Source organism: Sinohyriopsis cumingii, chromosome 16 (genome assembly GCF_028554795.1).
Source record: "Sinohyriopsis cumingii isolate HCF-2022 chromosome 16, ASM2855479v2, whole genome shotgun sequence".
Taxonomy (NCBI): Eukaryota; Metazoa; Mollusca; class Bivalvia; order Unionida; family Unionidae; genus Sinohyriopsis; species Sinohyriopsis cumingii.
Genome location: NC_142976.1, coordinates 40849596 through 40875108, shown reverse-complemented (window position 1 = coordinate 40875108; position 25513 = coordinate 40849596). Strand labels below are relative to the sequence as shown.

Below are 25513 nucleotides of genomic sequence, written 5' to 3'. Positions count from 1 at the left end.
GCTTCGGTATCAGACTATGTCTGACCCTATGCAGATTCACGTAGGCTTCGTTGAGCTTAGCTAGTTTGGAGCACATCTTCTTAGGAGGATGAGTCGACAATGGATGGCTAGACTGGGAACAACCCGGTTCTTAAAGTTAAAGCGCGGACGTGAAGGAAAACATCCCCCACACGGTTTTCGAGCTGCAACGTTCATGAGAGGGATAGTAAGAAATGAAAGAGCATCAATCCAACATTCTTATAGCTAAACAAACCACAAAGGCATTTTTTTCAAAACACAACATTTTTTATTCAAAAATCACTTAACACTAACTAACAACAACTCTAACAATAATTCAACATTATAACATCTAACAATTTTTCTCAAATGACAAACATTTTTTCTTCAATTACTAACTACTTTGAACAGGGCTGACAACGTTGTGAATGAAATTGTGATTTCCACTGTTGGAAATCATTAGGCCATTGATGGACACTACGTTTCCTAGCTTGAGACAAAAGATAAACATAATGGTCACAAAACCATCGATCTACTTTCACATCGTTTCTATCAGAAGAACGAGGATCGAAATGAGTCACTAAATGTTCTAAGGAATAGCCCAGGCTGCGATGATGCAGAAAATACACACAGTACTGTCCACACACCAAGGAATCTGTGCCTTGTAATTTCACGTTATTGAATCGGGTGGTTTGAGCATTTCTTCTCATAAAGTCGATGATATCGTCTTCCAAAGGGGGCAATCCGTACGAATCGAAATATTCCACACATCCTTCTTGAGGAAAGTAGACGGCTACCCAGTGGGTTCCTGGGAGATGACTTTCGTCCGTGTTGATCACGTAAGCTTGATGGTCTTTAGGTTTGCGATGAGGGAGTTCATCTTTAGCACAGACGACGGGATTCCAAGAAGCCGTATAAGAACTGTGGTTCAAAAGGTAATAAAGTTCCCAGGTATCCATTGATTTGTGTTTGTTTTCTTCTTCACAGGTAATAATAAGTCGTCAATTCGATCCTGACTTTTTGCTTGAAAATGTCTGACGAATAAACGGTTATTCGTTCTGTTTCCTCACTCTGATTCAGGAGAGCTTCGATACGATGGATCTCTTGAGTGGTTAATGGTGGACAAGAATGTTCACGCAAGTCTTTATACCACTGGTGCAACACGTCTTTGTTCGAGATGAGGCTCCAAGCTTCGTCCAGATACTCGTCCAATTTTTCTTCTTGACTCAACATCAGGCATTTATCGTGTTGAATTTGACTGGGATGATCGTTTTGACATCCATAGCAATTTTTCTTGATCAATTCCGTCATTTTGTCGACCAAGTGTTTGGCAAAACAGCAGACTAAATGGGCTTCTTGTTCTGGCCATCTCGACTTCATTATGATATCTTCTTCGTCTTTGTCTTGAGATTCTTCTTTTTCCATGGTCTCCTCACATTCAATCTCCAAAGTTTCTCCACTAGGTAAAGAGGGATAACAGTCTTCCATGGCTTTCTAATAATCTAGAATGACTTCTCTCAAACTGTTGATTTCTATGGTATTATCGAATTCTGCATACAGGATGACGTTCACTGTCTGTTTCAGTTGTTCTGCAAACTGAAGTTCCACACGAATCTGGCCAGATTTTATAGGGTGGAAATGTCCCTCGTCGCTGCCTTGGTCTGGAGTGAAATCGAAAGCCCACAAAGCATAGCCTCCTGCATAATCCTCATACTCAATGCCGTGACTGGTGTTGGTTCCTAACTGGCCGGTGGCTTCGTACAGGGACAAGTACGATCTCAAGTAATTCATCTTTGTGGGATCAAAGCTAGGTTCGAAAGGTCGGGTACACAAGGTCTTGCCATCGCGACTGACTTCGATTTTCTTCACGTTGAAGTGTTGAAAGTTGAAAGGATTTTCAGTGAAGGTTCCGTTGAAGGCTGCATTCGAGACCATACCAAGGATTAAACGCTTGGGTAACTGTCCTTGAAACAGATGATCTTCGGTTATGGATTGCAGTCCAGCAGAAATGGTGAACGTTTTCACTTCCACACGTCGTATGGGATACTTGGCGGTCGTTCTGCTCAACGTCTGACTGATTTCGTTTCCCACTTTAGGTAACACTTCCACGCGCCGTACGTAGAGTCTGGCCACTTCGATTTGGCTTTTAGGATTGCCACCCTTAGTAGCAGTTTCATCAGCAAACAAATGGAAAGTGGCACTGCTGCGATTCAGTCTCAGGCGCACATTGACACCGTTCAGCAAATATTTCTCTTGCAACCACATGTCCAAATGCAAACGATCCATCAGTTCTAAACTCTTTTTGCCTGTGATTCTGTCTCGTCTTGCCACAAAGCCGTCATTGTCACCTGCGTCAGCTATCTTAAACTTGCCTGCTTCGTCATCTACCCACAGCACACAGGCATTGAGATGACTTGTCTTGGCATCTGGTCCGTACGTCAAGAGATTTTCCAGGTAGGCACGGTAAGGGTAAGTATCCATGCTGCTGCTAACCAGTTTGTTGTTCAAGTACAAGTCCACTGAGCTGAACAAGGAATGCATGAAATTGTTGACGGGAGCTATAATCTCAGTGTTTTCTACTGCACCATCATCCTTATCTAGAACTTGGACTTTCAAGTACAAGTAACTGCTATTCAGATCGATGTAATCTTCGGGCTGTCCTTTGATTTCAAACTCGATGGGAGCTGAGGCTGCCAATGAGGAGACGGGATGAAATTCCACCCATTGGGATTCTTGCATCGTCATCATGGTGGGGGGCATGGCAAACAGATCCAGTTCCGTCTTGGAACAGGCGCAAGACTCTCGGTGCATCATTTTGTTTTGTGTTTCAATAATCGAAAACGTCTAAGTCTCGAACGGTTCTTCTTTTCTTGGCCTTTCTCGCTTGAAGTCTGGTGAAAGGGTGTTTTCTTCTTCGTCGTCTCTTTCTGCCTTGTCCTTGCTGAATGCTTGACTCGGTAGCGTGCAGGGCATTTATAGGTGTGTCTCGTCGGCCTAAAATGTCTTTGCCCGTTTGCAGCAAGACATTTTTGCCAGCCCTCATGAAGGCTTCTTTAGGGTTTTGTTTGTCGATGATGACATTTTGGAGAAATTCTTTGCCTTGTGTCAGTGCCGCATCTTTCAAGGCGTGCAATCCTCGTGTCACCATCGGTTTCAAGACTGGAGCCACCGAACGAAAGGCCGATTTTAACATGTCTCCTAAACCGTGGCCTCGCTGTCGAGCAACCCCTCGGTACACTGGATACATGACTTACTTACTTACGAGTCGTGAGAGAACCGTTTTCGAAAATGGAGTTTCACCGTGACTTTTCCTTTGGTGAATGGAATATCTTGTCCCAAATCTCCTTTTATAGTAATGTTGACCGTGTCCAAATACGACTTGCTGACGGGCAAATAGTGAGGATGGACAAATTCGCGGTGAACGTGGTAAGTGTTTCCACCTTCTTCGTCAGCGATTGTGGCAGAGTCCACTTTGAAAGGAATGACACGCAGTAACGGCACGGAGGTGTGTCCCACCACGTTGTATTCCACCACATCGGAATACACAAAGATCAAATTCAGTCCTTGGTTCAGTTCTACCGGGGTACGAAAATACTTGACAAAAGTATCGTTGTCGTAAATGACGGTTTTTTGTTTTAGTGTTTGTTCTATTTTCTTCCTCATCTTTACGTCACCACCCAACATGTCAAACAATTCATCACAGAAATAGAAACCCAAGATTTTTTCCTCAGGAAATTTCATCAGGAAGCGACGAGCTGTTTTGTGGTATTCCAGGGTGACAGCTTTGGACTTGAAAGTCTTAAAAGCTTCCCCAAACACGCCATTAAACTTGGAGACTATGGCGCTGACCAAATGTTGACCACTAAAATAATAGCCTGAGGGAATGAACAACTCATAGTCCATCCAATTTGGATTGACTTTGTTTTTTGTTTTATGGGGATATTTGTTATTGTCATTCATCCACTTTTGCAATGGTTCGTCATAAACTTCCACCGTAAATTTACTTTGATCGTCAATGACATTGAGGACTTGGGTCGGGTGAATCATTTCTACCAAAGCCACTTCCCAATGGGCTTCGTGATCTAAGGGGATGGCCTGAGGTAATTTGGCCGTGTAACAGCACAACGTGTTGTTGGGAAACACCTCCATGGAACTGTCACTGGGTAAGGTTAAGTAAAATTGGTTTTGGTGACTCATAATTCTAGAGTTCTGTGGCTGTCCGAGGGGTTAGTGGACGTCAGAGGCGTGTCTCCGCCCAAAATGGGGTTCTGATTGTGGATGTTGGAGTGGTGACTGGCACTGGCACTGGACACAACGTTCCCGTTCGAGGAGAATTTCAGGGAGGGATTGGGAAGCAGGTAACCGATGCAACTGCTCAATAAAATGGTCCACAATTGTTTGTCTCCTTGTTGCAAACTCAAATTGGCGATGGCTGCCCCGATGACACAATACACCACGAAGATTTGGCAGAAAAAGACGATTTGCGTTTTAGGCACACGTTCTCCACACCACACCCACAAGGGTTGTTTTTGTAAATCTTGCACAGAAGAACTAGGGGAAGAAGGAGTGGTCGACGTAGCTGCGTCTGCTGCTGTGTGAAAGGGCATGATGGTCACTTCTTCTTTTTATAGTCGATGACTTGCGAAGCGTCGATCCAAGAATCGAAACTGGGTGGATATCCTTTCCAACGTACTTTGACTTCTTTGACACGTCGTTTGCCCACTTTACGGGTTCTGCGTTCGAGAATGCTTTCGATGTCGTACACGTCGTCTTCTTTTTTGGTGACACGTTGTAACTCGGGCAAATAAAACGTTCCTTTGAGTACTTCTCCGTTCATGTCTTCCAATTTATAGACGGCAGGATGACGGCCATGTACTCGTCCAGTGACGCGAAACAATTCGGTCGTCCAGTTAGGTAAGTAACCTTTGTCGAAAGTGCGTTTGGTTTTGCCAATGCGCACCCAATCTCCTACGGTCAACTCTCCACTTTTCTTGGGGACAGCCCTCGTCGGGGACGTACCGAACAGGCGCTCAAACACCAGCACTTCGTTCTCGGGAGTCACGTCTTGCGGGGCACGTCCGATGCTTCGATGGTAAGATTGGTTGTACGCTTGCACCAGGTGCGGTAAGATGTCGATGTACTTCAGAGTGTGGTGATGCGTAAAATATTTCCACATGCGTTCTTTCAAAGTGCGTTGAAAACGTTCCACGATGCTGGCTTTGGTTTCGGGATTCTCGGTGGTAAAAAATGAATGTCACGTTTCTTTAATTCTTTTTGGAAAGCTTGGTTCAGAAATTCGGTGCCTTTGTCCGTTTGCCATCGAAGAGGGTGACGACCGCTTTGTTTCAACACCCGTTGCAGGGCTCGCACTAACTCGCTGCTCGATTTGGAAGTCAAAGGCACGACCCAGGCAAATTTGGAAAAGACGTCGATGACACAAAACAAATATTTGTAGCCACGATTGTAGCTGGCCAAATGAGAGACATCGGCTAAATCGGCTTGCCATTGATGATCGATGCCTTCCACTCGGGTGCGACTTCTGGCAAACTTGCGTCGAATGGGTTTGTGTAAAGTGTAGGTAGCTTGTTCTTGTAACCATCGTTGCACTTGAGGTAAACGGAGACTTTTCAGTCGCGTTTTGGCAGCACGATACAATTTTTGAACTCCTGCGTAACCTGCAGGATGGGAGGGATCGTAGTAAATGCTGGCTAAGACTTTTTCCATTTTTTTGTGTTGATTGGTGTCTTAATAAGGCACCCACTCTTGGAAGAGGCTACTCTTTTTTTCTTGGGGTATTTTCTTGGATTGCAAGGCTTTGCGTGTGCGGCCAGCAATAGGTGTCGAAGAGGAGGAGGAGGATGTCTGAGCAGGGGATATCGGTTCTTGTTTCACTTCTGTCTTCACTTCTGTCTTCACCTTCTTTTTCTCTTGTGAGGAAGAAGGGGTGGCCATCATCTTTTTAATCCATCCAATTCTGGAGGTAGGTGGTGTTGTTAACTTGCGTACTTTTTCTGGTGGAGTTTGAAACCCTTCTTCTTCTTCTTCTTTTCCTTTTTCTGTCTTGGTCACGGGTACTGGTGGTACTGGTACTGGTACTGGTGATGGTGCTGGACTTTTCATCAAGGTCTTAAAATCTTTCAGAGTGGGTAGAGCTGTTTCGTCTAAAGCTTTCTGGTGAAAGAGTTGCAGTCGTTGCAAGAGTTGACCGTACTTTTGCGATTTTTCTGTTTCGGACAAATCTTGGCGATCCATCAAGGATTGCAATTCGTGTTGTAACTGGGACATCTCGCTCAAATTGGGATTGGGAGGTAAATGCGGGGTGCGTTGTTCTTGCCACCGATGGTATTCCATCCATCGTTTGTAAGGCACTAAAGCTAGTTTTCGTCCTTCCATGGGGTTGTCAGGGGTGAATTCTGAGATCTTGGGACTTCCGAAGGCCTTTTTATCTTGCTCCCACCAGTCCTCCCAACATGGTTCCCAAGACTCCTTTCAGTATGGGGCCTAACAAGAGAGGTAAAATGCCTCCACGTTGGACCAACATCTTCTTTTTTTGACGAATGGGAATTTTCTTTTGAACCATTTTCCGAAGAACGTGACGATGTTTGCCTAAGCATTGTTTCTGGTGTTTGGACAAAGGGATCGTGCCTTTCAAAACGTTCAAAAAACATTCGCACACGGTATCGATGACCTCTTTGGAGGCCGTTTGAATGAGTTTTTTTCGTAGGGGTGGAGAAGCTTTGGACAGGACAGATAACAGGTCCCCATGTTTGGCTAAACGTGGTGGTAGTCCTTTCCTTTTCTTTCCTTGGGGTTTTCTGGAGGGTGACATCTTTGAGTCTTTAGGAGCACCTAAAAACACTGATACCCTACTCGGTCACAGGCCTTTTTTATACTGGAACGCGTCGCCACTGATTGTCTTTACGTTTTATCAGTTTGAGGACAGGCATGACACGTCGTGCAGGGGTACGTAACGGACTAAATCGAGCCAGTTCTTGTTTGGACAAATCCAGTAAACTTTGTAACATGCCCGATCTTTCTTGGACTTTGATTTTGGGAGAAGGTACTTTGTGAGCAGCAGCCACTGCCGCTAAATTGGAAGGTCCTGCCACTGGGGAAGTTCTTTTGGGGGTCATCAACGGAGAAGTTCTTGGTGTAATCAACGTCTCCAAGTACTCTTCAGTTCCTGGTGACATCAACGGAGAAGTGGACAAACGTGAGGCTGCCGGAGACGCTGTGGCAGGTCGTGGCTTGCGAGTGTAAGGTTGCGTCCTGGCCGAAGTGCCTCTCTTGCGACTAGTTTTCTTCTTCTGTGGACTTTTCTTTTTCTGGGGACTTTTTCTCTGTTTCTTTTTCTGGGGGCTTCTTTTCTTTTTCCGGGGTGATGGTGGTGGTGTCTGGTAAGAGGAGGGTCCTGCCACTGGAGAAGTTATTCTTCTTGGGGACCTGGTCTTTTTCTTTTTCTTCTTGGGGCTTCGTTGGACTTTTGTCTTGGGGATAACTTTGGGGGCATTAGGATCCCATCTTAAGAGTGAGCGAATGATGACCCCTCCTAGAGTACCGCTCCCTCCAGGTTTCAAAATGATTTGTTTTTTGGTTTGAGTGTCGATGCGGGGATCGGCCAGTTGGACCAAAGCGACTTTGTTTCGATCGAAAAAGCGTTTGGTTTGATGAGGAATCTGAATGATTCCTTGGAGTAATTGACGTGCCGTCACCGTGAACCATCGTAAGACTTCTTTGAGACTAGCTTCTAAGACACGAGCTCGTGTTTGTGGATCTTTTTCTCGACTGATGCCATACAAGGCACGAATCAATTTGACGGGAAGATGCGACTGAAGGGACGTCATGTTCACACTGTGTGAGACAGACGAAAAAGGGTCTGAGGTTTTTATAGATTTTTTTCATGGGGAGTGAAATGAAGTCGAGGACGGAGACGTGTACAGGACAGGCCCTCCGTCTTGGCACCAGTGGTGAAACAAGTGGGTACGAAATCGCAAATCCTCGGGAGTCGTAGGTTTCAAATCGACGAGTAAATAGGCGTGTGGCATTTGAGTGGCATCGTCGTACGCCTGAGTCAGCCAAGGCGTTCCTAACTGTTTGGCTAAGACTTGCACTTGCGATTTATCTCGAGGGCTTTTAAACAAGACCACGTAATGGGCATTGAGACTGATGGTACGATGGGCTTTACTTTGTTGAAACAAATTTTGGGTGATGTAAACGACACTGGCATTACGGTGATGCCCTTTGCGCGTCAACCACAGTTTAATTTCTTCTTCGTCTTCTCCTAACATGTCGTCGAAAATGACCAAATGGGTTTGACGGGAGTCAGAGACGATGCCGTCGTCTTATTTAGGAATGCCTTCCACAAACACGATGGAATCGCCTTGACTTTCTCGCAAGAGGCTGTACGCCGATTGCCACTCTTTGTAACACCACACGATCCGTTGAGGGGGCCGATCGATCAAATGATGTTTATGTTCGATCAAACGTTTGACGAATTCGGTTTTGCCAGAACCGCTAGGTCCAGCAATGAGCATGTTAAAGGGATGGCGAAGATACAAAGCCTCCCAACTGGCACGATCTAAGTGTTCGTCGATGACTTTGACAGTAGAGGAAGAGGGAGCAGAGACAGCAGAGGTAGCCATGGTGTGAGAAATGTCACTTGTGACACGAAAAACAAACAAGACAAGAGTTTATATACTTTTTCAGAACACGTTTATTGATTTTTTTTTTCAAACATGAATACGAAAGACAAAAATACATAAAAGCCAAAGGCTTAAGTACAAGGATAAAAGGCACATGATAACGATGAAAGTGGAATAAACACAAGTGTCTGTACAACAATCACATCTTTTGGGTAATGTTCTAACCAGTTCTATAGTAGGGGGTAAGGTCACACAAGTGTCCTCCCGAAAGGGTCTTTCAGGTCTGTCCACGACAGTCCTGTCCTGGGTGACGGGTTCTTCTTCTGGCACCGTCACTAACACGGGTTGAAAAGTAACTTTTTTCCTTGAACAACTCTCGTGCATACTGGGCCACTTCTTGGGTCCAAGCCTCAAAATCCCATTCTTTCCAGGCACGGACATCTGTCCAATGGGGATGTAAGTCACAAGCTACACACACATCGTCATACACGTCTTGGGTCGCTAAAAGTTGACGAATCTTTTTTTCCTGTTGAGGTCGAGAAGTATCCAGATGAAAACGCAAGGCTTTGAGCAAAAGGAGTTTTTCGTGACCATTTAAGGCCATGGAGGTGGTAAGTACTGATCGTAAAGAGTCCACAAAGAATCGGCTGGTAAACGAAATCCCAGAAAACAAGTCACTAAGACACACACCACTTGTCGTCCCAAATTGAATGGATACAATTCTTGTAATAATTGATGGTAATGATCCACGGTTTGAATATGGTCATTGAGTTCCTTCCACGGAATCTGTTGGATGACATACGACATAAGTCGTGGCATAACAGCCTGTTTTTATACTCTCTTTGTTTCGAAAAGAATACACGTACTTTCTAGCCAGAGATCTTCGTTTTCCAGTTGGGAATGTAAATCTTGCATACTGTAACCGAAACGTCAGAGTTCGATTAGGTGTTTCCTCTTCCGCTAAGTAGATTCCACGTAACAAATGTTGGTAATCCTTTACCTTGTCTTCCTCAATGGGTTGCTCTAGGTGAATCTCGAAGTAACCAAAATGATCAACACGTGAATCATCGGGGGCCTGGAAGTATTGAACAAGGTCTGACCACTGAAACAATTTCTGACGAATCAGTTCTCTTATACCATTCAGGTACCAGTGGTTAAAGATCTGGTGACGTAACGGATGCAATTGTTCTTTACGTTTGACTTGTATTTTCACCAGCTCTCGGTAAATGCGTTCTCTCAACTCCACAGGCAAAGCACGAATGTTCTCTAGCAAAGTATCCATGAATAGGTTATACTAAATCCTCTTTGGTCTGACACAAGAAATGTACTCTTTGCACAAACATGGTTTCACTTCAGTGTCGAATTTAAATCGTTGAGCCACTAATCTACACATTACAATTCGTTCAGAAGTTTCCTCTTTCACTAAGTTGACATTGTGTTCAAGATGTTGGTAATTCGTTAACTCTTCCTCTGGAATTCGATGCAGTACGTTTACAATGATGTAACTACAATCGTCCATACCAAACCAATCCTTTTTAAAACTAGAGGATCGTTGATCAATGTCTGTCCGATGGAACACTTTCAATTGAATCAATCCTTGTATAGCCTTCAGGTACCAGTGGTTCAAACACCGGTGACGTAACGGATGCAATTGTTCTTTACGTTTCACTTGTATTTTGACCAGCTCTCGGTAAATGCGTTCTCTCAACTCCACAGGCAAAGCACGAATGTTCTCTTGTAAAGTATCCATGAACAAATAATTATGGTAAGAAGTTACTTCAATGTCTCGGTCCCACTAAGGGTAAGTAATGACAATTCGGTGACCATCGAGCATGTTCAACGTAGGCCGAATCTTGCGGTTCCCAGTGGTGAAGTGACACACCGCAACTGAAGCACTTGACTTTATCTCCTTCGCCCAAGTAGAAAAATCCGGCTCTGGCTAATTCTTCGGGGGTCGGTCCTCCCAGATACTTAGGCCATTTTCCTTTGAACGATTGAAGACGATTTTCAAAGTCGCAGTATTCCGACAAACGCACAGGAAACGAATATTCGTTTTTCACAGGTTCGTTTCGATGAGGGTTGGGTGACAGGAACAGGAGTTTGCTCAGGGCTGGATGACATCCGTAGGGAGGTAAACGTGAAGGTGAACATTCCCCTTTAAAACGAAACCCAGTAAAATGTCCAAGAGGACGAGCGGCATCGCTTTCGCATCCCTCAGGTTTGACACGCACAGCATCACTTTCCATGACAGGGGCAGTGAGAACAAAGTTCCCATGATGCTTTACGGCATCGCTCAGGTCACAACGTACAGCATCGGTCCCATCGCAAGGCTCACAATCGCACTCGTCTGCAAACTCCGTTACGCAATTACAATGGTAACCACATGGACAATCGCAGTTTCCTTCCGGACATTTTCCGTCGCAATGCCTGGGTCTTATCCATCCAGTATTAGTCACACTAGAGAAAGATACAGCTTTTTTACAATCCCCAAACTGGAACGATGTCTCTTTCAAAGTATTCATCTTGTTCGCTCGGTCTTGGTAGTCACAATGAACTATCGATCTTGCCTAGGGTTCCTTTTTTATATACAGACCAATACCGACGTGACCGTACGGTAAGGTGAAATGATTGGGAAGTCTCACTCGCTTCTGGTACACGATTTGATAGACTTTTTCCAAGGGTCGACTGACGATGTGGTGAGTGGGTAAACGTACAATCTTGTTCGGTTGGTAAGTGGTCACTTTAAAGTTTCCATCCTCTCCCGATTGCAAGGCTTCTTTCAATACCCCAAAGTTGACCACACGACTGGTACGATAATTCAGAGTCAGTCCTTTCACTTTGCACGTCGTGTGCACTTCTCCTTGTTTGTCACGGTATTCGTAGCCGTAATTTTTGGGACCACCACTGACGAAACTTAGAATCTTGTCGTCGGGATGCTCGTCTGTCCAGGCTCCTAAACGGTCTCCTTCGATGTTAGGGTGATGTTGAATCGGGTGATGGATGTAAATGCAGCTGTCCGTGTCAAAGTACAGGACGCGTTCTTCTAACAGTTCTAAAGCTTCGTACAATTTTAAGCGAGCATGGGCTGTCACGTAAGCCGCAATGATGACATTTCCAAAAGGGTCGTCTTGTACAAAGTCCAGATCTTCTTCGTAATTGACCAAGATCAAATTCTCTCGAACGACGTCCACGTGTTTCATGTATTTGGTTTTGTCGTGAATCATCTGGAAGTAGCGGGAAGGTTCTGTCAAATATTCCGTCTTGGGTAAACACGGTCGTTGTGCCATTTTACCCCACAAGCAATTTAACATCACTTTGGCAAACGATCTCCTGCCTTCGTTTTTCTCGATGTGGTCTAAAGAGATGCCTTCTTGTTCGTAGTATTTCTCTTTGAATTGTATTTGGTCTTCGGGAGTGTGACACCAGGAAGGATAGCCGCTGGCTTCTTGTTTCAGTTTCAAAAAGGCATCCACGTAGTCTGCGAAAATGCCTTTCTGACTGGGATCACCCTTGTGGTATTGTTGTGTCTTGGGAAAGTGGCAAATTTCGTACACTTCTAACAGTTGGTATCCCATGTCCAGAGCTTTGAACAATTCTACGCTGACCCAGGTTCCCGTCAAGGCACGTTCTTCCTGGGTGTGCTGACAAGGTTGGTCTTGGTTGCACGTTTCGGCACAAGTACGGCACAATGGAAACATCAGTTTGCCTTGACAATGGTGAGGTAAGACGGGATGGTATAGGTTCGTGGGAGGCAAAACTTTACACTTGATCAAGCCTTCGTATTGTCGAATGTTTTTCAGGTCGATGTGTTCCGTTAACAATTGCGGGTGCCCTACAGGAAAGCGACAATATTTGCACACGTAGGGATACAGCGAACACACGTCCAAGTATTTGATTTCTTCTCCTTTCTCTTCGTCGGCTTGGTACAGCAAACAGGTGGCATTGGTCCTTCCTCCGTACAAACTATCCCTCGGGTTCAGCGGGTCCATGAACTGGTAACTTTCCACGAGGCGTTTAAACTCGGGATCGGTTTTCATACGGTGATCGTACTCGTGTTCCCACATTTCCACCACTTGGTATCCTTGCTGTTCTAACTTTAGGCGCCGCTGACAAGTGTCCTGGTACAAGTCTTCCATGGTTCGTTGCAAAAACTGATTTTTAGTGCCACGGTCAGGGTAACAGACGGGACATCCGTGAAATAAGCAACCGTTAAACTCGTACACGATCTTGGGGTTTTCTAAGTCCCAGCCATCGACCGAATACGTTCCGATGGTCTTTTCGCCTCCTCCGTTGCGGGCATGCTGAATCCACTTGTCTTCCTTGTCGCACAAGTAATGTAACCAACGTAGGGCTTTGACCGAGTATTGACGCTTGACAAAGTGGGTCGTTTGAGGGCTGATGACAGCCACGGTGTTTTCAGGCATGAATCGTTGTCGATACACTAGGGAACATGCTTTGGCAATGGTGCAAGCTTCTTTCAAAGGATCCACCCCTCCGTGTTCCATGAACAGTTCTCGAAATTTTCCACAGCAACGCCGTAAAATGTCCACGTCGGAACGACAATACTTTAGCATTTCTTCCTGAAAGTCGAAAGGGTCCGATTCGTGAGCCTGGTACCAAGCGTAGAAAGCTTCTCGTTGTTCGGTACGCATGTTGTCGGGGTCGTAATAGTGAGCCTCAGGCAAATGGGGTAGAACGGCGTGTTGATTGGCTTCCGTATTGAAAAAGTGTGGAAAGTACCCTTTAGCCATTTCTGTCATTCCAAACGTTTTAGGCATTCGACTCAAAGGCATGGCCAAATAGCTCATCGAATCTTTAAACTGTACTTGTCCCACTTGCATGAAAATGATTTTGGCTCCGTTCAAAGTCACTTTAGGACGCTCGGTGCCTTGTTCCGTATAGTATCTGAGAAGAAACTGTCCATCGTATCCGGAAAAATTGTGAGCCATCACTGTGGCATGGCGATGACAATCTCCGTAACGTTCGATGTCCTCTTGGCTCCACGTCTTGTCGACGGGGTCTAAGACCCATTGGGCAAAATCGGCTAACGTGTTCGGTCCCCGAAAGATTTTTTCACGTCCTCCGGGAATCTTGCTACAGTGAGGGCAATGACTGAAGATAGGTTCTTGAATGCACTTCTCGCACGCTCGATGAGCCACGCAAAAATTAGGAATGTGAATGCCGGTCTCTTGCATGCATTCGAAATCGAAAAAGATGAAATTGCCTTTCTTCTTGTGACCGTCCTCTTTCTCTGGTGGGGGTTGGTATTTTTGCACGTAACATTCGTGTTCCAAGTCCACGATGTGGTGACAAATGTGACATTTTTTCTTTCCTGAACATACGTGTGCCTTGGTATTATTGGTACGTATGCCTTGTCCACACGTAGGGCACAATCTCAGCAGTTGACAAGCGCATTTCTTCTGTGAACCTTGCGTCTTCAAATGTTGTTGGTAACAGGTAGGGCTGACAAACGTGCGCAGACAAGTGGAACAAGGCACTGGTTCTTCGCTCAGACAGGGTGGAGAGGCCAAACATCCTGAGCATTTCCATCCACAATGTTTGTGTTGCTCTCGATTATTATAACCATAGTCACATTTCTCACAATAATAAACATATCTCAGGAATCCAGTGATACTGGTAATGGTATCGAAATGGTCATCGTGATGATAAAGGTGAATGTATTTTCCGTCCTTAAAATCTTGGCCTCGAAACAACAGAGGTCCGCGCACTTCTTGAGGGTGCACTTTCAAGGTGTAGCGTGGAGCTAGGGCATCTTGCAATTTTTGCATCTCAGGAATGCCACAGGGTGTGTCTTTGGGCAGTCCGGCTTGTTGTAACAGGAGTTCTGCTTCGTTTCGTTGTTTGGCTCGGTCGGAACGTTGAATAGTGTCCCAGGTTCTTTTCCATTCTACCGTGTCGTTCTTGTTGGCATAGGTTCGTCCCACCACGATGGCACGGGCTAAACACATCTGGTCATGAGGGTTGTTAATTCGGACGAGACTCTTTTTGGTGTTGCGAAGGTCGTCCACCAATAACATCTTTTTGCGTCCTGTCCCTTGAGGAGGAGAGACGTGGGTCATGTCCAGTGTGGCTTTACCATCGGTGATGTCAAACTGATCATTAGATTGTTGTACGTGTTGAATCTTGTCCATGACTTTGGAAGCAGTCAATTCTGCAGGGGTGCTAAACTCGATCCAAACAGGGGATTTCAAACCGTCGTGTTGTATGGAAAGTCTCAAGCGATCGTCTTCTTTGGGTTGACATTGTCGCTTGAGTGCAGTGAGCAAAGAATCCCACACCTCGGTGATGAACACTTCTGCTTTCTCTAACGGCACTTCAGCCTTGAAATCTTTAAACTTCACCGTGTATTTGTAAGCCGTGGTTCTAAATTTTCTAGAGGAGCGCTTTTCCGTCTCTCGAATGGAATAGTACTTTTCAGGGTTGACTAAGGGTGGTGAACTTGGTTTAGAGGGTTGGGATTCTGGTTCACTCATGTCCTCTTCAAAATCACTAGCATGAATTTGTGCCAAGATTTCAGCCCTGGTACGAGGCGATAGATCACGTTTCTGCCTCTTACTTTCTTCTTCTTTCTTCTCGAATGAATGGGATCGTTTCATCTTGAAAGCAAAAAGTCAAATGACTCAAGTTCAAACACCATAAACTACTTTATAGTCATAGCAGACCAGCGTATATAAAAGGGTGTGTGTCTTGTCCTTTCACTATTCATTTCACTCTCAAGCCGAGCACAACGATGGAAGAGACTAACCAGATGGAACGTTTCGTCAGAGCTTTGCGAGGGGTCATTAGAAAATTCTCTTCAGACCAGCCTACGGACTACTCTCCTTCCTTTAGAGATAAAAGTCAAGATACTTGCTATATCTGTCAGAAGAAAGGGCATTGGTCTTCAGAGTGTCCAGACCGTCAAAAAAGAAAAAAAACAGGGGATAAAAAAGACAAAAGTCAAGATACCTGTTATTATTGTCAAGAAAAAGGACATTGGTCTCCAGATTGCCCAAAAAAGAAACAAGAGGAGTCAGAAGAAAAGAGGAATTCTTCAGAAGAAGAGAGGGATTCTTCAGAGGAAGAGAGGGATTCTTCTGAGGAAGAAAGAAGACAGGTGAAGAAAAAGAAACAGGAGAAAAAAAGAAGAAGGGAAGAAAGAGAGGAGGAAGAAGAAGAGGAAAAGAGTGTGACGGTGAAGAAATTCAAAAAACAGAGAGACTAAACAAGGAGAAAAGAAGAAATCAATGAACTTTTGATTAAAGTGTTGTGTTGTGAATTGTGAATTGGATTGTAAAAAATGGAGAAAAGAATAAATGAATGATATAAGGTAAGAGTCTTTGAGTTTTGATTTTAAAATAAGAAGCTACACTCACGCACTCATACACAGACACGTACTATAAGGGTAAAATGGGTGAGTTATTTTTTTGAGTTATTGGCAAATTGAAATTGTATTTCTTTTCGAGAAATGTGGGTGGCCCTGAAAAGGGCCTTTTTTTCTTTATGGTGTAGGGGTGAGTTTAAGCAATCAATTTTAACTGCCTTAAGCCTTTGCCACGGCCAAGGCCTACTTCTGGACTGCGTAATGATGATAATGATTGGGTTGAAATCACTAAGGGTGGTACGGTAGGCTTAGTCACAGGGTTGACATGTTTGGCTCGGGAAGGTCGTATTCTCTTCGGTCGTGATAAAGAAGTCTGATACATTTGTTTCAGACTTCTTAACTCCGCTAAAATGTCCAACAGTACCGTGACCGTTTGATTTTCACCCTCTTGTTTCTTTGCTGCTACTTCTTCTTGCTGTTGTTTTTTTCTTACCTCTTCTTCTTGTTGCTGTTGCTGTAGGAGAAAAGCCTGTTCCGCTTCCTTTTGTCGTTGTATAAATTTCTCCAATTCTTCTTTCTGTCTCTGTCTAAAATTCTCCACTTGCGGTAATGAAGAAGGTAACGAAGGTTCCGGAACAAATTCTTGCGAGGAGAGAAAATCCACAAAATCCCAATTCACCTCTTCTGAAAGTAAGTCCGGGTTCCCTTGGGCGGTCTCCCCTGCTGGTGCACCCCACTGGATCGTTTTCTGAGTTTCCGTCATGTTGAATCACTATCGCATAGATTGACTGCACACAAGCGCTAGCGAATCTATATTGACTACGTGACGTCACAGACTGCTCTCTTCGGATTGGATGCGGACTGACTGAATTCTGTAACGCGTGTTCGGATTGGTGAATGAACTCAATCCGTTTCAATCCTTTCTGTCCCTATAAATAAGCGCAGTTCACTGCATTGATTCACCTATTCTCGGAGCCTCAACATGTGGACCGACGTTGAATCTTCAACCCTTGTGTCAACAATGATGTTCAGGACGGACATGCTCATGTATGTCCGATCCAAGTGGACCGTTGTCTACAGGACCAACAGCAGCCTGTGGATAAGAAGAGTCTATATAGAGAGACAAGGTTGCCTCAAGAGGACTCTGATGTATGGCCCTGCTGTAAGACGAAGTTTGAGGACAAGAAGATGTCGCAAATGCCCTTTATGTTAAGGGCATATTAACATAAACCAAAGGCCCTTTTCAGGGCCCCCCATATATCTCGAAAAGAGATAGCCTTTGAATTGCCTACCCCTTTTTTTAAATTTTTAAATTTAAAAAAAAAAAAATCCCATGTTAAATTCCCCTTGTCCCTAAACAAGCCCAAACTCTATTCCCCATGTTAAATTCCCCTTGTCCGTAGAGTGACCCACGATTTATTCCCATGTTAAATTCCCCTTGTCCGTAAAGTGACCCACGATTTTTCGCCATGTTAAATTTCCATTGTCCGTAAAGTGACCCAGGGGTCCCTGTAATGCTAATTCCCATTGTCCGTAAAGTGACCCCTTTCACTACTTATGTAGTCCTTTACTTAGAAACTCCATTCCATATCGAAGTAAAAGGCTAAGTAAAGTTAGCACTGCCTTAGCCTTATGTCCATCATAACCTTAATCGGGCCATGGATGTTAGCCATTTTGAACATGATCTGGACTGGTATTATATTTTCGACATAACTCTTATTGCTGCATACAGTTTCATTATACGATGATCATATTTTATTTACAATTTACATACAGCCGAGTGGCCATCAGAATGTATGTTACAGATTTTGATTGCGGCTTATTCGATACATACAGTAAAACAAATCCATCACATACAAAAATTAAATCGATATAAAAGATATGTACTTACTCATCAAAATTCATACATGCATACACACACACATACATACATACACACATACATACATACATAGATACATACATACATACATACATACATACATACATACATACATACATACATACATACATACATACATACATACATATAAGCATGACAGAGAACGTCATACTGAAAAAGGATATGGCCAACACAGATCTGCCCTTGACTCCACTGGTGTCTGGATCACCGTCGTAAACGACATCATGGAATTGCTGCACCATTATGACGTATTTCTCTCGGCAACCACCTTTTGGCATGATCTCTCCGGAGGCACGCACTACTGACTTTATCAAAAGCTTTTTTTTTTTTAGGTCGATGAAGGCCATGTACAGGTCGGAGTTTTGTTCGTGGCTTTACTTCTGTAGTTAATGAGCTGTACACACCATGCCAATGGTTTCTAGCCCTTTCCTGAAGCCACACTGTCTCTCAGGCAGGAGCACTTGATCAATATGATGTACAAAAGCGTTTCAACTGAATTCTGATAAGAATTATTCTGGCAATTGACAGCAAGGGAATGTCCCAATGTTTTATCTGGATTGTCTGTTGCCTTTCTGCGTGTACCAGTGGACGACAGATGCATCCTTATTCCAGTAAATGTATCCGGAACATCATAGAGTTCATCGTGACATTCATGTCTGCATAGGACTAACCGTCATCTATCTTGTTGTTCATTCATCTGTATAGCACTTTCGAAGTTTGTATTGGACAGTCCTCTTGATGTGTGTGAAGCTGCTTTCTTAGATGATGAAGTGTTGTGTTTGAAATAGGCCGTTTGGAACCGAAGTTTCTCGTCCTTTTGTCTTCATAAGTCAGCATCATTCTTATCAAACAAATCCTGTTGTCTATATGGTGTTAGCGATGGCTTTTGATGCAGCCGGGTGAACATTTATCTCCGACGGATAACCATTTTTTTATCAACATTCTTGGACTTCGCAGAAATGTTATTAGTTGGCTGCCCATTTCTTCAACAATCGCCTGTTTCAATTTTGAGTCGTTGAGCTTTTTGCGGCACTTCGTTGCCTTATAGTCCTCTGCTATACGGAATTCAGATATTGAGCTTGGAAGCTATGAGCTATAGCCAGTCCAGTATTTTACACGTCAAATGGCCTTCGTCACTTCCGCATGCTTTTTCTCCTGACGACGACATAGTCAGTTTTATGACGGTACTTGGAGTGCGAAAGCGTCTACGATGTCTTGCTGAATTTTGGCAAGCGGAGGACAGCTTTGGTGATTAGGAAGTCGTGTTCAGTGCACTTCCTCAGAAGGAGGTGGCCGTTGTTATTGCATTTGTCAAAGCCATTTTGCCATTTAAGTCACGTTAGTGTCTGACGATCCGAGCCAATGTTAGTATTGAAATCATCAGCCATAACGAGCGTGTCTGCCTTCGGTACGTCGGCAATTAGGGACTACATGTTTTCATAAAATTTGTCTTTGATCTAATCTTGGTTGGTCATGGTTGGTAAACGGATTATCGTTACATGTCCTTTTCCAAACAATGGGAATCTCGTCTACATGAATACGTCATTCACACCCTTTGGGAGATTCGTGAGGTTGTTGACTAGCTTGGACTTGATGGTAAACTAAACAACATCTTCACGGCACTCTTCTTTACATCGGCCATTTCAGAAGAAGGTTTAGTCGGCTCCTTCTTCAGTGAGTTGTCTTTTTGCATGTAGTCCAGGTTCATTCAATGCCGTCCCTATCTGAATGTTGAACCTGGTCCAGTTTTCTACTAACCAGAGCCGTTCTTCTCTTGGGTCTGTCAGCTGATATACTGTCCATTAGTGTGCGCACATTCTAGGCACATGTAGCATGTGACATTAATGTTGTCTTGTATAATTTTCGACCACTAAAGGGGGATCCCAATCAACCGAAGTATGCTGACCAAAGGAAAGGTGAAACAGGCAGTGTTTAGGTCACCATTTATATCCCCTCTTAGAGCTACGAAAGAAAGCTGTATGATCCTAAATATGACCGATCAGTCGCAATGGGGGCTGCCGTGGTCCACTGTGACTTCGGTCCGATGATAAACGAACATGTATCCTGAGCTGCCCGTAGGCTATTCTGAAGTTACAGCTCCCAGTATTAGTTTGCCGGTCGCCAAACGCCACGTGACTTGCATGCATCTAGGGAGAGGAGGGGGATAATGTCGTGACTTGCCCGCGAGTTGGATTTAAGTGAGGGAATGTTGCGTAGAGTCACTCATACCTTCTAATCCAGATCTGTCTGAATCCACTGGTAACACAATATCGACATGTCTGGAGACAAGTCTTGATGGAGTGGATGGCCATCAGCTCCCACTATACCTGAGCTGATGCCCTGCGCTGTCCACACTCCGCTTGTCATCTGCCTTCTCAGCCGGGGTGGTGGGGTGTGACATCTACTTGGCTGCCAGATCCACCAGAGAGGACATTTCCGAGGAAGCTAGTTGTAGCTGTCAACAGTTGTAGGAAGTACTGTCTTCTGTACACACACACACACACACACACACACACACACAGATAATATGTGACGAAATTTTGTGTACGAAAATACATATGCGTTATTTATGACTGAAAATGTAGATGCGCTTCGTTACCGCGGACAGGGTTACACGGGCATGTATAATTTGCAGCTATAGCGATTTCGAAATACTTACAGCCCAAATTATCTCCCTATCGTCACAACACATGTTCTGGCAGGAAACTGTCCACTTAAAGTAAGCACACTTCTGCTGTATAGGTATGTGAATATAAAAATTGTATTCTTTCTTGCTATCCGTTCCATTTGGTGAAATAGTTTAATATATTTAATGTTTCGGAATTTATTCAAAGTGTCTTGAAAGTCATACCTATGTTATATAACACCATGCAATCAGATAGGACATTGCAGTGCTGTCCAACCTTTTTGACACAATGGGCCACTGAAAAACATTTTCTTGAAGCCGAGGGCCGTAGCAGAAAACTGAAAAGCAACGACTATATAGCTGCTAAAGGTCTGGCGGACCATTTAAAATCAGCCCACGGGCTGCATGCGGGTCCTGGGTTGGACAGCACTGGGACATTGTATGTTCCAAGTTGGACAATTTATGGCAGAACAGACAAACTGAATTCATTTGTATGCTATATGCATTCATTGGCGATAAGCATTTTCTTTTCTTTAATCTAATGCGATTATTTTTGTTGGAGACAGATTGATGTAAAAATGTAGCTTTTAGATTAATAATCTCGTTAGTCGTTCGTGTAAAAGAATTTAATGTGTGGCGAAGTCAACTCATTTGAGTGCATGCATGGTAGTTTTAGCTGTTACTGGGAGTCGTCGAACTAACTGGGGTTGTGATCCAGGATAATGTGGTAAGTGGTGATGTCAGTTCGAAGAAGGATACTGATTTATTCATTGTGAGGGGCCAATGGTTTTGAACCAATGAGTTGAAGGAATAGGGAGGTTCTTGAGGGATCTTAGTCCTGCAATGTAAGACATAGCACATGATCATTTTGTTTTTGTGCTGTCTTACTATCCAAATAGCGGCTTTGTATAGCGAGTTCCGATGTCGTTTACATCGGAACGAGTAGGCAAAGTTTCAGGAATATCTTACACATTTGGCAGCATATATCGACACTCTTCCACTAATTTATGTGTAATTAATATACTTACTGTGCTGTCTTTATCCTGGCGGAATGAAAATATGACACTTGCAAATGGACGCATTTTCATGTGCCGTTGACACACATTTGAATTTGTTGCAATGCGACGGTATTCGAAGTATGCCGAAGTATGTTTAAGTAGGTTTATGAGGCGGATATGTTTCTTGAACGAAATGAAACGTTGCTTTACAGTTCCAATAGGCATAATATATTTTTATTCGTTTCGTTAAAGAATAATATTTCAACTTCACCCAATTTCGGCATTCCCGGCTTTCATCGCTTTCCAGTCAACTGAAATGTAGGCCAAAGAAACTTGAACACAGGTCCATTTCTTTTGTGAGAGTTTGAATTTATTAGAGAAAAGACTTTAGAGTAAGTGAAATTTGACTAAAATATCATGACTTTACTTTGTAGAAAAGCGCCGTTATATTAGTTGCCAGTTGTGTGAGATATTCCTGAAAATTTGACTTTCGTTACCATGTTCGTCGACATCAAAACGCACTACACAGCGTTGTTTGTTAGGCTGTAAGACCCTGACGCCAAAAAAAAATAAATATCAGCGTCAATGTAGGACTAGAGGGATCCATCCTTGACAGGCTGGGAGGAGCGAACCACGCGAGATTGTTCCTTCATCATTTGTCAGAAGATGTATAGTCGGAAATATCTCGTATTTATCGCCTGGATCCCTATAAATCCATCATACTTGTCGACGAACAACACATTGACCATAAATCCATACTTTATTCATATTTGTTGATGAACAAAACATTGATCATATCTGCCGATAAATCCATACATCAGTCATATTTGTTGATATATGCATATATCAACCATATATGTTTGATACATTCCTTAAGTTAACCATATCATAAGAGATCGCTGGTGATTGTTGAAAATCCATGCTTTGATCGCATCCATTTAGAAAAGTTGTTAGTTTTGTTATATCCTTTGTTGGACTTGGTGCCCATGAGTAAAGTATCGGATTCATTTATTTCGATTGCAAGAACAAACTTAAAGACCTAATAATGTTCCCTACCTGAAATATTTACAGCATGTTTTTAATTTTTTCTAACTTCATGGTGTTTGTTTTCTGTAATATTATCATTATATATGTGTGTTTTGTGTTATAGGTGTTGTCTAATGCTGTAAAGCGCTTAATGCTTCTAAAGATTAGGCGCTATACAAAGTCCTCATTAAAATTATTAATATTATTATTATTATTATTATTATTCATTCATTCATTCATTCATTCATTCATTCATTCATTCGTCATTAAATTGCATTATTATTATACGATCTCATTCATGAATGTTTTTCGCTTTTCATCCTGTCACGAGCATACATACCGGCATGTGTATATACATGCTGTATGATAGAACATAAGCATACAACACGTGAATGTGTGACCTGTAAAATATACCAGAATATGTTTGCTCAAGCACATGCGTGTGCTTAAATATAATCTCTTTCGGGAGAAGACATAACGGGTGTCATTAATATACAAGCAGTATTTTATTTTGTTCTTGGGAGTACAATCAGAATATTGGTCATGAACTATGATAATTAGAAATGCATGTGTTAAACATTTAATTGGAGACAAGATGAAAGTAACAGCGAACGTAATAACACATTAATAATTTGTTGTGCAATGGGCTCATGTAGATTATCTCAAAGCATTACTGAGCGAGTTTATGCTCAAACATCTCTCTCTCTCTCCCTCTCTCTCGTTCTTTTTATTAAAAGAAAATATTATTGGATGTTAATGGTTTCATTCCCATGAAAATATTTAAACGTTTTGACGTTAATGACTGTCAGATGCGTACCTTCCCCATACATGTACGAAATTTCTCATTTTCATTAAAAATTGTGGGACGTGTCTTTAAACCAGTTGATTTAATTGTAAATATGGACCTATGGACGACATAATTCATATTTTCAACATGTTTTGATAAGATTATCCATGACAGTAAAAACGATCCAATAATGAGATTATTATTTTTAAAAATTTAAGTGCATATCTAATAGAGGAAAAATTACTATTGAGAATATCAGTAAAATAGCAGTCCCCAATGTAAAACTTATTAGGAATATGAGTTTATCTAAAATAAATAGTATATAAATCCACGAGATTTTTTTCCATCTTTCTCAGTTTGACAAGTATAATGCTAGTAAACTTTTCATAAGAAGAAAAGCTAATCGCACGTCAGTTCTTATAAAATAATACTTAAGTTTCCTGTCGACCGATTTTAACCACAAACCCATCTAAGATTTAAAAAATGTATTAAGTTGCCTAATAGTATTCACATTGTTATTCTTTCAAAAATATATTGCATTCCAGAGATGTACAGATAGGATGGAACATTGACATCCAAAGTTGCACAAATAGGGAGATCACGGATTATATCCCATTTTGGCTGGTTTAGAAATTCAATGAAAGTGGGTATGTTTAGTGCATTTATGTCCAAATTCATTTCTCGAGTTAAACTATTTGATACATTCCAGTCTGAATGGAATTGTGTCAATAAAGGACTCCAGACGGATTAGATTCATTGGCTGTGCCAGTTAGTTTTTTTTTGTTAAGATATGCTTTCCACCTTGTACAAACTGAATTTGATGAAAGTGTCGGACTTCAGTTGCAACTGTTTCACCTAGCCAGGGTATCTTCATGTCTTACTCTTAAAAAACTAGTTGTAAGTATGTAGCAACTCCAAAGATACCCATACAGCTGTGTCATGAATCAGTATCTTTCAGAGATGACACACAACCAGGGCCGGCGCTACCATATAGGCAAACTAGGCAGCCGCCTAGGGCGCTGATTTCAGGGGGCGCATTTTTTAATTTTTTTATTGTTTATAAATTTTGAAATTGATATTTTCCGGGGGGGGGCGCCAGAATCTAACCTTGCCTAGGGCGCCAGATAGTCTGGCCGGGTCTGGCGCCGGCCCTGCACACAACTATATGTGTAGGTCACAACGATCCACTTTTGGACTGTGAACAATTGAATTCCCATTTGCCCTCGTTTGCACGTTTGGTTGCAGCCGGTTAAAAGGTATTATAAGCTGACAACATGCACTTTCTTTAGGTTGTGTTCAGAATCCTATAAATGAGGTCAGACCGATCGAAATTTCATTTATAGGATGTTTTAATTTCATTATGCATTCTTGGATTTTAGCAAATGATAAGAGGTTACTGGAATTAGAACCAAGAAATAATTGTAACCAGAAATAGGTCAAAGTGACCCAGGTTTGGTGTATAAGGCACGTTCCTCACAATATACACAACATAAGTAAGTTAAATGTCAATAGGTATAGTGGCGTAAAACTACAGTACATGCAGGAAGGACGGACACAACATTTTAGCCATTTTGAAAAATATCTCTGAAATATAAGTTACTGTAATCCAGTCTTGATTTTAAATATGTTCATCTTAAGTTGCACACTCAGAAATTTTCTTGCAATAGGTTAGGTGTTGGATTTAAACCATAAAGACAAGTTTTAGGCAATCGTTAATAACATTCGGAAAAGCATGGTATAGTGACCTAGTTTCGTGCGCGTATGATTATCACAAGATGCACATAAAGTGCAAGTTTTAGGTCAAAATATATGCAAATATATGATTTACAGTCCAAACAGGAATGACGGGCGTATATTTTTTTTAATAGGCATTTTGTTTCATAAATGTTGGAAATTACGTGACAACAACCCAGTTTAAGTGAGCAACACACATCTGTCCTAAGACGAACCTTATTCGTACGTTTGGAGGCAATACGTGAAAAGTTAGTGGTATTAAAGCCAGGCCAGGATGTTGAAACCATTTTTTTTTCCACAATAAATCTTAAAAGCAGGTAACAATGACCCAGATTTTGTGCAAAACACATACTTATAACACGTTGATCCAAAGCGTATAACACGTTGATCCACAGCGTATGTTTGATGGTGATATGTGAAACAATAACGACGTTATAGCCTGCACAAAGAAGATGCACACATATGGACAACGTGAG

General features: G+C 42.7%; 1 protein-coding gene across 1 annotated transcript in view; it reads right to left on the bottom strand.

Moving 5' to 3' along the window:
- Positions 1-21657, bottom strand: part of LOC149780285 (zeta-crystallin-like) — a 69409-nt gene extending 47752 nt beyond the window's left edge. The window contains exon 1 of the mRNA XM_089937092.1: positions 21521-21657. The gene's annotated coding sequence lies outside the window, so the exon portion shown is untranslated. The remainder of the gene's footprint in view (positions 1-21520) is intronic.
- Positions 21658-25513: the final 3856 nt, after the last annotated feature.